The sequence below is a fragment of the Schistocerca serialis genome, chromosome 5 (assembly GCF_023864345.2).
Source record: "Schistocerca serialis cubense isolate TAMUIC-IGC-003099 chromosome 5, iqSchSeri2.2, whole genome shotgun sequence".
Classification (NCBI taxonomy): domain Eukaryota; kingdom Metazoa; phylum Arthropoda; class Insecta; order Orthoptera; family Acrididae; genus Schistocerca; species Schistocerca serialis.
In genome coordinates, this window is record NC_064642.1 from 710,941,799 (window position 1) to 710,956,347 (window position 14,549).

The 14,549-nt window shown below is 43.9% G+C and overlaps 1 protein-coding gene across 3 annotated transcripts in view; it reads right to left on the reverse strand.

Moving 5' to 3' along the window:
• Nucleotides 1-14,549, reverse strand: part of LOC126481055 (uncharacterized) — a 1,230,708-nt gene that overhangs the window by 67,718 nt on the left and 1,148,441 nt on the right. The window lies entirely within an intron of this gene.

A 14,549-nucleotide genomic window follows, 5' to 3' on the forward strand; every position in this document is an offset into this window, starting at 1 on the left:
GGAAGATGATGAGGAAAACATGGCAAAAGTTCTAGAAGCAATACAGCAGGCAAGAGATTAAGTGCTCATCATGTACCTGAAGTGTTTCGATTGGTAGTGAAGGTGTTCGACGTATTTCACCAAAAGAGTTAAACAAGAGGTAAGTGCGCGAAAATGGAGCAGAAAAATTTGTGTGATGAATATGGGGGAAAACAAGTTTATTCGCCGGCCGGAGTGGCCTAGCGGTTCTAGGCGCTACAGTCTGGAACCGCGCGACCGCTACGGTCGCAAGTTCGAATCCTGCCTCGGGCATCGATGTGTGTGATGTCCTTAGGTTAGTTAGGTTTAAGTAGTTCTAAGTTCTAGGGGACTGATGACCTCAGAAGTTAAGTCCCATAGTGCTCAGAGCCATTTGAACCATTTTGAACCAAGTTTATTCTGATATTTGGAAGCGTTGGAGAAGTATCAGAATTGTTTATTAAGTCTTATTATTCATTAATAAGATTTGTATTTTTACATGTGATCCATAAACCGAACCTCAATCCACGCATGGAAAGTCATCACCCCGGCCGGCTTCAAAGAAATGCTTTTTTTTGTTTCTTTCGAGTTCCATTGAATTTATGTGACAGAATGAAAACCCTGCGGTTAAACAGTTGATTTAAACGTTATAACGTAATTCTGGAACAATTTTCAGAAAGTATACGTAAGAAGCGCCCCCAACTGCCAAAAACCGGACGGATTTTGTTTCAAAGCAATGCGCCCGCTCATACTGGTTTATCTGTGAAACAATTTTTAGTCGGCAATAAGTTCGCGCTAGAAGGTGACCATTTTGCGAAAGAGGTAAAAACAAAAACAACGTATCTTTCGGACAGCCTCACTGAAAGCGACATGCAGAAATGTTTCCATAGTGGAAGGAACAAGAACAGTGTACGAAGTCAATTAAAGCCTTTTTCGAGAAGACTAAATCCATCTGAACAAATTTGCTAAGTACAAACACAGTCTTAGTCGTTTTTGCGTAACTTACTCAAATACATTTGGAGAACAGCGCAGTTTAAATGCGATGGACAAAAATGTAAAGAGACCCGCCTCGAGTATAGCAAGTTGCATTCGACCACATAGGGCCTTATCCACTGGCGCATACGAAAATCACCGATTAAAAATCGATCCATTCACACGCTCGTCATTATGCGACGAAGAGAATACACAACGTTTACACCTGCAAAGAGAGTACGACATGCTATGTTCCCTCAATATAAGCACTGTCTATTACAAACACGCTTCTACATGTGGTCCGTGGTTTAATAATAAAAGAATAGCGTCAAAACGACGTGCACTAATCAAGTAAGTTTAAGTTGCAATACGAGAAGTACCATATACATTACTCCTTGAGATGTGAATGTCTCGCTAGCACTGACGTGGGCTGTAAGCATGGCACCGTCGAAGTAGGAGAACTTACAACAGAAACTATTTATTTGGATATATTCAAGCCCCTGTCTTGACCTACAATTCGTGCCCTTTGTGGCTCCGTCCGTCATCCGTTATTTTGATTTCACGGTAGTAGAATCCCTTCACTTCGATGTTAGCCTCATTTCTGCTTCTTTTAATTACTCTCGTCTTTCTTTGGTTTATTCCCAGGCTACGTGATATGATAGAGCGTTCACAAACTAATAACTACAGTGTTTATTCCATCCACCAGGTCCTGTAATTCTTTCTCACCTCCACTGCAGATAGCAATGTCATCTTCGAATCTTATCACTGATATACTTTCACTACGAAGTTTCATGCGATTTCTGAAATATTCTTTTACTTCCGTTAGTGCTTCTTTGATCTACAAGTTGCATAGTAGGTGTGAAAGAAAGTATCCGTGTCCTGTGCGCCCCTTCAATTCGAGCACTTCGCCGCTGTTTTTCCATTCTTGCTGCTCCCTCTCTCTTGCTTCTTGTACGTATTGTGTATTACCCGTCTTTCCCTAAAGCGTACATCAATTTTTCATAGAACTTCAAAATATTACACCACTTTATTTTGCCTACCGTTTTTCCTAGACCGATATATCCTATGAGAGTCTTGATTTTTCAAATGGCATGCCCTTCCTTATCGAACGACTGGTAGCAACATTATCAATGATTTAATTTTACTGGGCGGCAAAGTAACCCAGAGGAAACGAGAGGGAGGTCAACACGCGTGCCTGCTGGAGCCCCACCCTGTGCAGTGCGGAAATTCCAGTGCATTCTCACTGCGCGGCGGCTGCAGGCTACGTGATATGATAGAGCGTTCACAAACTAATAAACACTCCGCATCAAAATAAGGAAAGCGTTTTAGCAAGGACACCAAAAGGAGAAGGGCGGGATTCCCCCAGCAGCAGGTCAGCGACGGCTTCGTCCGCTCACGACAAGCTCCTTATTAAATTTATAGACCCTTTTCCAGCCTTGAGCGACACAGCAGCATAATGTGATTTTCCCCACATTCTCCGGACAATCGCGCCAAGAAGGTCGTACTTCATTTATATGTTTACCTTTTTGGTTGAAATGTCTCTGGATACGTCCGCCTAGAGACATGCTCTTAACGGCGGCATATTTAAATAATTTTGCATAAGAAAAGTCGTCGGGCCACCTGAGGACAGGATACAGACTACCGCCGCTTACTTTGTAGCAGCGGAAATCTCGAAACCGAGTTTAATAATAACGAATCAGAATTGCTATCCGACAAGACAAGCTGTAACTTCGGCCAACGGAACAGGACCGGCGTGTATTCGTCTGAGAAAAAGGGAATCAGGTATGTTTTGGTATTGTTACAAGTGGACCACTGCCCGTCTCTCCTCGAGTAAACGATTAGTGAAGCAGCTTCCAAGATGATGCTAGAATGAAGCTGCTCACAAAACTTCCCCGTACTATACATACAATCAGTTTCAAAAAGATATCACGTTCTACATCTATGATCCTGGCACAGTCTCTACAGATCCTTTGTATCGTCTGGGAAGTGGCGCGCAGTTATCATCCTACTCTATAACACAACTACCGCTTTTAGATCAAGAAAATGTAGCAAGAGAATAGTATGCTACTTTTAAAGCCTTGGTAAGGAAGCGCTATACATATTATGAATAAGACGAATTAGATGCAAGACATGAAACAGGTGGCAGCCGATTTCAGTCAGGCTGGTACACTTGCTGCCGAAGAAGGTTACAGCCGGCCGAAGTGGCCGTGCGGTTAAAGGCGCTGCAGTCTGGAACCGCAAGGCCGCTACGGTCGCAGGTTCGAATCCTGCCTCGGGCATGGATGTTTGTGATGTCCTTAGGTTAGTTAGGTTTAACTAGTTCTAAGTTCTAGGGGACTAATAACCTCAGCAGTTGAGTCCCATAGCGCTCAGAGCCATTTGAACCATTTGAAGAAGGTTACAGTAAGCTTCTTGTAAAATTATAAACATTTGGTTACGAATCACTAAAGAAAGTTGCATGCGTGGAAAAGACCTGGATATACGTTCAAATACGTATTACTAGTTGTAACTTACAACGGCGAGATATGGATTTTAATCGCGAAAACCTTTCAAATACCACGCAAGCAATGAAGAGATAGATAATGGAAAATATTACTAAATACAAACAAACATACAAACTGATAAGAGAATACACTGAGTGAGGCGCGCAGTGGTAAGGCACTGAGCACGTATTCGGAAGGACGGCGGTTGCAGTCTCCGTCCAGTTACCCCGATTCAGGTTTTCCTTGATTTTCCTAAATCACTTAAGGTGAAATAAGGGGTGGTTCTTTTGAAAGGGCGCATCCGATTTCCTTATTTTTACTTCCCCAAACTGAGTCTGTGCTCCGCCTCTAATAATCTCATCATCGACGTGGCGTCAAACTTTATTTTTCTTTGGATCAGAGAACAGACTGGAATGGTAGACGCGATTGTGGCTGTAATAGATAGGATATGTAATCAAAGCGAATGCGTGGTAAATGGTAATTCTTTCCTGGATTACCACAAATAATAGAAAACCGAGATGATGACCGAGTGAAAGGCGGGCAGATGACCTCAGGAAACACAATTGAGCTATTCGGAGTGTACAGTTGAATAATGCGTTGCACAGAAAAGTATAGCGGAAGCCATTATCCAACAACGATGTCAAATGCCAGTGAGACAGTGTGATTTTTTTTCCGCCGTACGAAACTGCTACAGAAGTAAGTAAGAAGTATTCTGAGTGATTCGCACAAGTTTCCGCTAAGGCAGCTGTGGAGGAAAACGATGTCTCAATGGTGGAGCACCGCGCAGGTAGTCTTCCTTGTGTGAACACATGAGGCTGGGGATCGCCCCTCCTTACACAACATGCCGACATTCCTTTTACGTGTACTACAAACTGCTTAGGTAGTCGTTCACCATACACATTCAGGAAGTGTAGTGTAGAACATAGTGACGTAGTGCATGCGTCACAGCTATTGGTAACGGTTCTTATACTCGTGGTGGTTGCATTCAGAATAAAGCAAATCGCTTCAAATGATGAAATTAAGGCACTTCAGTTATTTTTTTCGGGTACTGTAGACAAGCTAACAGAGTCAAAGTCTCCATAAACCCACAATGTCGCGCCGATGAGACAAGCTTTGACAATTGAGTTTCGCTTCTGAAAGCTTTTTACAAAATTCTACAAAAGAATAACCCGAATGAGACGGAAACAAGTAAACGTAAAGCACATGTACAGACTCATCCCCCTGGGCACTTAAATTTCTCATTGGTACATTGCTTCGTTGTACCGGTAAGGCGTCTTCGGCAATACGAAGAAATAAAAGGGAAAATACCGTCGCGACAGTTTTAAATGATTACAGTTTCAGACAAATTGGTTGAGTTATTTACAGAAAGAGCTTCACAAATTAAGCAAGTCAATAACGCGTTGGTCCACCTCTGGCCCTTACACAGACAGTTATTCTGCTTGGCATCGACTGACAGAGTTATTCGATGTATTCCTGAGCGATACAGTGCCGTATTCTATCCAACTGGCGCGTGAGAGTGTCAAAATTTCGAGCTGGTTAGAGTGCCCTGCCCACAATGCCAGAAACTTTCTCAGGTGGGAAGGGGCTCCAGTGACTTAGCTAGCAAAGGTAGGATTTGGGAAGCACGAAGACAAGCAGTACAAACACTCGCCGTGTGCAGGTAGCCATTGTTGTTGTTGTTGTTGTGGTCTTCAGTCCTGAGACTGGTTTGATGCAGCTCTCCATGCTACTCTATCCTGTGCAAGCGTTTTCATCTCCCAGTACCTACTGCAACCTACATCCTTCTGAATCTGCTTAGTGTATTCATCTCTTGGTCTCCCTCTACGATTTTTACCCTCCACGCTGCCCTCCAATACTAAATTGGTGATCCCTTGATGCCTCAGAACATGTCCTACCAACCGCAGGGGGGACCAGCATTTACACTCGCCCAAGACATACAGCGCCTTCTCGAGTCCTTATGGTGTAGGGTGCTATTGGGTACAACCACAAATCACGGTTGGTGCGTATCCAGGGTACTGTGACCGGTGTGACCTACGTGAATAACATCCTACAACCCGTAACCGTGCCCTTTCTGCACAACCCCCCACACGCTATTTTACAGCAAGACACTGAACGAACACAAGTTGCTGCACGAACATGTGCCTTCTTGATGTAGGATGTCAGCCTTGCTCGACAGATCACCAGTTTTGTCGCCAATCGAAAACGTGTGGCGTATGCTGGAACGACGGGTGCAGCGCTGTGACCCAATGACAACCACCACAGATGAAGTTTAGAACCAGGTGAATGCAGCGTGGATGGCTATACCACAGGACGCCATTCGCTTCTTACACGCGTAGATACCATCACGCACGGAACAAGTTATCAGGCGCCTATAGGCAACAGGACACACGCTGACCCGAGGTGACTGAAATGCTAATCATTTCTGCTGAACATGTCCTGTGAATATGAACGTCCTCTCTCTAGTCGTTCAATGCTGTTTTTTTCTGATCACGAGTGTATATATCTGAGAATGAGAGCACGTAGTGACTTGCAAAAATCATCACACATAATCGCAAATCTTTATGTAACTTTTTCCCGCTGTCAGCCCTCAAAAAATGATGAAAGGAGAAACGTTTGTCGCCTATTACATTTAAACTGTCCATGCAGTAAAATCGTGACATCAGCTATGCCAATTTTACTTACTATTTCTTTACTATGTACTGTGTTCGCGACACGCTTCGCTTACAGCATTTACAGGGTGTTTCAAAAATGACCGGTATATTTGAAACGGCAATAAAAACTAAACGAGCAGCGATAGAAATACACCGTTTGTTGCAATATGCTTGGGACAACAGTACATTTTCAGGCAGACAAACTTTCGAAATTACAGTAGTTACAATTTTCAACAACAGATGGCGCTGCAAGTGATGTGAAAGATATAGAAGACAACGCAGTCTGTGGGTGCGCCATTCTGTACGTCGTCTTTCTGCTGTAAGCGTGTGCTGTTCACAACGTGCAAGTGTGCTGTAGACAACATGGATTATTGAACCATCTCATTCTGGAAATATGGATTATTCCTTAGAACAGAGGATTTTTCTGGTGTTGGAATTCCACCGCCTAGAACACAGTGTTGTTGCAACAAGACGAAGTTTTCAACGGAGGTTTAATGTAACCAAAGGACCGAAAAGCGATACAATAAAGGATCTGTTTGAAAAATTTCAACGGACTGGGAACGTGACGGATGAACGTGCTGGAAAGGTAGGGCGACCGCGTACGGCAACCACAGAGGGCAACGCGCAGCTAGTGCAGCAGGTGATCCAACAGCGGCCTCGGGTTTCCGTTCGCCGTGTAGCAGCTGCGGTCCAAATGACGCCAACGTCCACGTATCGTCTCATGCGCCAGAGTTTACACCTCTATCCATACAAAATTCAAACGCGGCAACCCCTCAGCGCCGCTACCTTTGCTGCACGAGAGACATTCGCTAACGATATAGTGCACAGGATTGATGACGGCGATATGCATGTGGGCAGCATTTGGTTTACTGACGAAGCTTATTTTTACCTGGACGGCTTCGTCAATAAACAGAACTGGCGCATATGGGGAACCGAAAAGCCCCATGTTGCAGTCCCATCGTCCCTGCATCCTCAAAAAGTACTGGTCTGGGCCGCCATTTCTTCCAAAGGAATCATTGGCCCATTTTTCAGATCCGAAACGATTACTGCATCACGCTATCTGGACATTCTTCGTGAATTTGTGGCGGTACAAACTGCCTTAGACGACACTGCGAACACCTCGTGGTTTATGCAAGATGGTGCCCGGCCACATCGCACGGCCGACGTCTTTAATTTCCTGAATGAATATTTCGATGATCGTGTGATTGCTTTGGGCTATCCGAAACATACAGGAGGCGGCGTGGATTGGCCTCCCTATTCGCCAGACATGAACCCCTGTGACTTCTTTCTGTGGGGACACTTGAAAGACCAGGTGTACCGCCAGAATCCAGAAACAATTGAACAGCTGAAGCAGTACATCTCATCTGCATGTGAAGCCATTCCGCCAGACACGTTGTCAAAGGTTTCGGGTAATTTCATTCAGAGACTACGCCATATTATTGCTACGCATGGTGGATATGTGGAAAATATCGTACTATAGAGTTTCCCAGACCGCAGCGCCATCTGTTGTTGAAAATTGTAACTACTGTAATTTCGAAAGTTTGTCTGCCTGAAAATGTACTGTTGTCCCAAGCATATTGCAACAAACGGTGTATTTCTATCGCTGCTCGTTTAGTTTTTATTGCCGTTTCAAATATACCGGTCATTTTTGAAACACCCTGAACGTATACCATTGAATGTACACGCAAAATTGTGCATTATACGACACATAGTTCAGCAGGTATGACGTCATAAGCACTGAGATGCGTGAAAAAATGCGGCTTCGCTCCTTTACGACCAATTTTATTCACAACACATTTCACAGACCGTAGCCACATATACCAACAAATGTAGCTACAGAATTATATCATTGTACAGGGCATAGTCGTAAACATTGAGCTGCGTGAAAATTAAACTGCAGAGTGTTCGCTAGACATAGAGGTGAAATATTTGTACAAACACCTGTGCAACATGTCAAATAAATGTGAAATATATTTGACATATGCGTGGGCGGATGAATAGTCATCCCAAACACCTCAAACAATTCCAACCAAATCTGTATACGATTTCAACCAAATATGGTACACATATTAGAAACAATCTGGAAAGAAATATTGTGCGGGTGAGATCACCAGCCTCCTATTGGGATGAGCGTGATTACGTGGACAGAGACTGGTGGGTGGAAAAGGTGGATAAAGAGGGGATGAGCTAACAGAAAATTGGAATAAATAATACTCAGGCAACGCTGGCTACTCAGTTCGTGGATAACTGTACTCGTATGTTTATAAGATGATATTATTCACAAACTGCTTCTCTCTGCCCATAGCCCTCTTATTTAGAACAAAGTGTAAAATGGCTCTTACTATTGTCTCTCTATTGTTCATTCGTCTCACACACATATTATATGCATATGAACACAAGAAAGACAACATTAAGAGCCATTTTACACTTGGTTCTACATAAGGGCACTATGGGTAGAGAGAAGTAGTTTATGAATAATACCGTCTTGTAAAAATACGAGTACAGTTATCCGTGAACTGAGTAACCAGCTTTGCCTGAGTATTTATTTATTCCAATCTTTTAGTAGCCCATCCCCTCCACTCCTTACATATATATATATATATATATATATATATATATATATATATTGTTATTATTACTGTGGTGTCACCGCCAGACACCACACTTGCTAGGTGGTAGCTTTAAATCGGCCGCGGTCCATTAGTACATGTCGGACCCGCGTGTCGCCACTGTCAGGGATCGCAGACCGAGCGCCACCACAAGGCAGGTCTCGAGAGACTGACTAGCACTCGCCCCAGTTGTACGGACGACGTAGCTAGCGACTATACTGACGAAGCCTCGCTCCTTTGCCGAGCCGATAGTTAGAATAGCCTTCAGCTAAGTCAATGGCTACGACCTAGCAAGGCGCCATTAGTAACATTGCATGTATCTAAAGAGTCTCACTTGTATCGCCACAATCTCCATATGTACCAAAAGGATGGATTAAAGTTAAGTATTCCAGAAGCTACGTACTTTTCTTTATAGCATTCATTACGTATCCTGTTTCAGAGCTCACGCCCATCTGCGTGAGCGTAGCGCGTGCCTTTCGGCTTCCTCTCATTCTGTCTACGCTGTCTTGTCTAGACACAACAATTACTAAGTTGAGATATAACTTTGTAATCAATTACAGCATGTAACAACTTCAAAAAACGTTAAGACCTATTATATAAGCACAGAGAGTACATGCAACGAGAGCAATGAAATAAAAAGGCGATAAAGCTAACAACAGTATTTTCCTAGCGCTGGAGTATTTCAACAGGTGTAAATCTAACTGCCTCAACCGCTCGGCGTCATCTGTTGCGGGCTGGACTGGTGACGCGTGCCGTTGCGTGGGTTTTCATTGCCACGAAACCACAAATGTCTGATACTCAAATGGGGGCGTTAACACTGTCATTCTCGGGATGAAAGGCAAAATGAGCTTTCGGTTATGATCCGCGAGATGTAACCTCGATTCCTACGTATTGAGGACAAACTGAACAGCAAACACTACATCAACAGAGAGACTACGTCTAAGAATAACGGGTACCTCTCAAATTGCGTGGAAGTAGATCGCCAGGAAAGTATCCAGACACACTTTGATTCCATGCAAAGACGTTTGTTGGCTTTGATAGCATCCTACTGAATTCTCAGAGGAATGTGTATATGTTTTTAATCCTAATAATATGTGTACTCCAGTGCATCTAATGTATGGTAAAAGATACGTTTCAGTTGCGTTTATCCTTCTTTGTGTGGTATTCCCGAAGCTTGAGAGTGTTTGTTTGTACGCCAATAACATGAAAGACTGAGAGGGGGCTCCTCACATTACGAAATGTTACGCAGTGGACAAGGTGTAGCGACTGACGTGCTCCGGTTGCAGGTACGGGAATCTCACCTGGCCGCGTCATCTTCTCGGCGGAAGCTCGTGGGTGAATCACTAACACAAGCGTCTTCATCCGCCCGACGACAAAAGTAGCCAGCCTCTCTGACGCACCTCATATCACCTCACGTACTGCTCTCTTCCCCGTCTTTGAAACTGTCGCTTCATCTGTTCATTTACATTGACTATTGCGATGGTTTTTTCCCTTTTATTTCTTCGTATGCAGAAGACGCCTTACCGGTGCAATGAAGCAATGTACCAATGGGAAATTTAAGTGGCCAGGGGATGAGTAGCACCAACATGGCCAAGAGGAAAAGCATTGGAGGAACAGCAAGAAAGATGGATACCGCCTTCCATACAGGTAGAAACTTCTATAACAAGAAATCAGTTTCAATAAACGCCAGGCTTCGGCACTATGTGACATTGTGAAACTTCCTGACATATTAAAACTGTATGTTAGGCCGGCACTCGAATCAGAGATTTGCCTTTTGCACGTAATGCTTGTACGGAGTGACCAGTCTATGGATTTATGGACATCTCGCCAACTCCAAACACAGTTTCAAGTCTACCAGTACCCCTAACCTACTTTCCTCATTTCACAGAAGCTCTCCTGCATACCTTACCGGACCAACGCTTCTGGAAGAACGGGCAATGCGAAGAAATTCTTATCCATAACCTAGAGCCTGTTTCCGGAATGAATCTTCAACTCACATAGAGTGCGTGAGTGCCCATGTCACTGGAAACGTCCATACTACAAAAATTACTTCTATGTGTCCATTCTATAACAGTTACTTCTTAAACCGCTACTACTTCATCTCCAGCAATCCACTTACAAAGCATCTTCACTAAGCGACACTTCCAAGTACGCGAAAAATTTACAGCCTTTTATTTTCTCCGTTCCAGTCTCTAAATCTTAATCGACCTGTAGGTGTTCCGTCTATTTTGTCAGAACTTATTCTCAAATCCTTCTCAGATGACTGATACTCTCTTTCAAAAATTGTAACACAAATATAGATCGCTTCACGTTTCTATAACAGTTCAGTTTCTTTTTATTTCATAAATAAAAGCGGGTAGTGCAAACTGTTGGGAAGTGGTTGAAAGGTTCTCACGTAAGGAAGTGGATTCCGGGACAACCCGCGTTTATTGTCCATTTGTAGCAGAAAAGATTTCCTGAAGACTTGGGTGACATTCTGGGTAGGCTTCCAGAGCCGCTCGTCCGAATTCTCAAGTAGCGGTTTCTGGACGCCAGTCCTTTGTGTCCATTTCAGATCTGACGTGTATGTAGTAGTTACTAATATAATCAGTCTTGATTACAAATGGTTCAAATGGCTCTGAGCACTATCCGATTAATTTAGATCTTAGAACTAATTAAACCTAGCTAACCTAAGGACATCACACACATCCATGCCCGAGGCAGGATTCGAGCCTGCGAACGTAGCGGTCATTCGGCTCCAGACTGTAGCGCCTAGAACCGCACGGCCACTCCGACCGGCGGTCTTGATTACAAATTTATTTATTTTGGTAACCGGTTTCGACCTCGCCTGTAGTCATCTTCAGACCAAAATGCTGTATGAGCAGGAGCCTTCTCCTGGTGGTAAATCACTGGTCGTGATTTTCCACCAGAAGGAGGCTCCTCCTCATACAGCATTTTGGTCTGAAGATGACCACAGGTGTGGTCGAAACCGGTTGGTTGATGGTTGGTGTGGTCTTCAGCCCAGAGACTGGTTTGTTGCAGCTCTCCATGCTACTCTATCCTGTGCAAGCTTCTTCATCTCTCAGTACCAACTGCAACCTACATCCTTCTGAATCTGCTTAGTGTATTCATCTCTTGGTCTCCCTCTACGATTTTTACCCTCTACACTGCCCCCCAATACTAAATTGGTGATCCATTGATGCCTCAGAACGCGTCCTATCAACCGATCCCTTCTTCTAGTCAAGTTGTGCCACAAACTCCTCTTCTCCCCAATTCTATTCAATACCTCCTCATTAGTTATTTGATCTACCCATCTAATCTTCAGCATTCTTCTGTAGCACCACATTTCGAAAGCTTCTATTCTCTTCTTGTCTAAGCTATTTATCGTCCATGTTTCACTTCCATAAATGGCTACACTCCACACAAAAACTTTCAGAAACGACTTCCTGACACTTAATTCAAAACTCGATGTTAACAAATTTCTCTTCTTCAGAAACGCTTTCCTTGCCATTGCTAGTCTACATTTTACGAGGGCAGTTCAATAAGTAATGCAACACATTTTTTTTCTCGGCCAATTTTGGTTGAAAAAACCGGAAATTTCTTGTGGAATATTTTCAAACATTCCCGCTTCGTCTCGTATAGTTTCATTGACTTCCGACAAGTGGCAGCGCTGTACGGAGCTGTTAAAATTGCGTCTGTAACGGTTGTGCGTTGCAAACAACGGGCAGTGATCGAGTTTCTTTTGGCGGGAAACAAGGGCATCTCAGATATTCATAGGCGCTTGCAGAATGTCTACGGTGATCTGGCAGTGGACAAAAGCACGGTGAGTCGTTGGGCAAAGCGTGTGTCATCATCGCCGCAAGGTCAAGCAAGACTGTCTGATCTCCCGCGTGCGGGCCGGCCGTGCACAGGTGTGACTCCTGCAATGGCGGAGCGTGCGAACACACTCGTTCGAGATGATCGACGGATCACCATCAAACAACTCAGTGCTCAACTTGACATCTCTGTTGGTAGTGCTGTCACAATTGTTCACCAGTTGGGATATTCAAAGGTTTGTTCCCGCTGGGTCCCTCGTTATCTAACCGAACACCATAAAGAGCAAAGGAGAACCATCTGTGCGGAATTGCTTGCTCGTCATGTGGCTGAGGGTGACAATTTCTTGTCAAAGATTGTTACAGGCGATGAAACATGGGTTCATCACTTCGAACCTGAAACAAAACGGCAATCAATGGAGTGGCGCCACACCCACTCCCCTACCAAGAAAAAGTTTAAAGCCATACCCTCAGCCGGTAAAGTCACGGTTACAGTCTTCTGGGACGCTGAAGGGGTTATTCTGTTCGATGTCCTTCCCCATGGTCAAACGATCAACTCTGAAGTGTATTGTGCTACTCTTCAGAAACTGAAGAAACGACTTCAGCGTGTTCGTAGGCACAAAAATCTGAACGAACTTCTCCTTCTTCATGACAACGCAAGACCTCACACAAGTCTTCGCACCGGAGAGGAGCTCACAAAACTTCAGTGGACTGTTCTTCCTCATGCACCCTACAGCCCCGATCTCGCACCGTCGGATTTCCATATGTTTGGCCCAATGAAGGACGCAATCCGTGGGAGGCACTACGCGGATGATGAAGAAGTTATTGATGCAGTACGACGTTGGCTCCGACATCGACCAGTGGAATGGTACTGTGCAGGCATACAGGCCCTCATTTCAAGGTGGCGTAAGGCCGTAGCATTGAATGGAGATTACGTTGAAAAATAGTGTTGTGTAGCTAAAAGATTGGGGAATAACCTGGTGTATTTCAATGCTGAATAAAACAACCCCTGTTTCAGAAAAAAAATGTGTTGCATTACTTATTGAACTGCCCTCGTATATCCTCTCTACATCGACCATCATCAGTTATTTTGCTCCCCAAATAGCAAAACTCCTTTACTACTTTAAGTGTCTCATTTCCTAATCTAATTCCCTCAGCATCTCCCGACTTAATTCGACTACATTCCATTATCCTCGCTTTGCTTTTTTTTTAATGTTCATCTTATATTCTCCTTTCAAGACACTGTCCATTCCGTTGAGCTGCTCTTCCAGGTCCTTTGCTGCCTCTGACAGAATTACAATGTCATCGGCGAACTTGAAAGTTTTTATTTCTTCTCCATGGATTTTAATACCTACTCCGAACTTTTCTTTTGTTTCCTTTACTGCTTGCTCAATATACAGATTGAATAGCATCGGGGAGAGGCTACAACCCTGTCTCACTCCCTTCCCAACCACTGCTTCCCTTCCATGTCCCTCGACTCTTATAACTGCCATCTGCTTTCTGTACAAATTGTAAATAGCCTTTCGCTCCCTGTATTTTACCCCTGCCACCTTCAGAACTTGAAAGAGAGTATTTCAGTCGACATTGTCAAAAGCTTTCTCTAAGTCTACAAATGCTAGAAATGTAGGTTTTACTTTCCTTATCTATCTTCTAAGATAAATCGGAGGGTCAGAATTACTTCACGTGTTCCAACATTTCTACGGAATTCAAACTGATCTTCGCCGAAGTCGATTCTACAAGTTTTCCCATTCGTCTGTAAAGAATTCGTGTTAGTATTTTGCAGCCGTGACTTATTAAACTGATAGTTCGGTAATTTTCAGACCTGTAAACACTTGCTTTCTTTGGGATTAGAATTATTATATTCTTCGTCCGCAGCTCGTGGTCTCGCGATAGCGTTCTCGCTTCCCGAGCACGGAGTTCCGGGTTCGATTCCCAGCGGGGTCAGGGATTTTTCCTGCCTCGAGATGACTGGGTGTTGTTGTATCGTCTTCATCATCATCATTCATCCCCATTATGGTCGGAGGAAGGCAATGGCAAACCACCTCT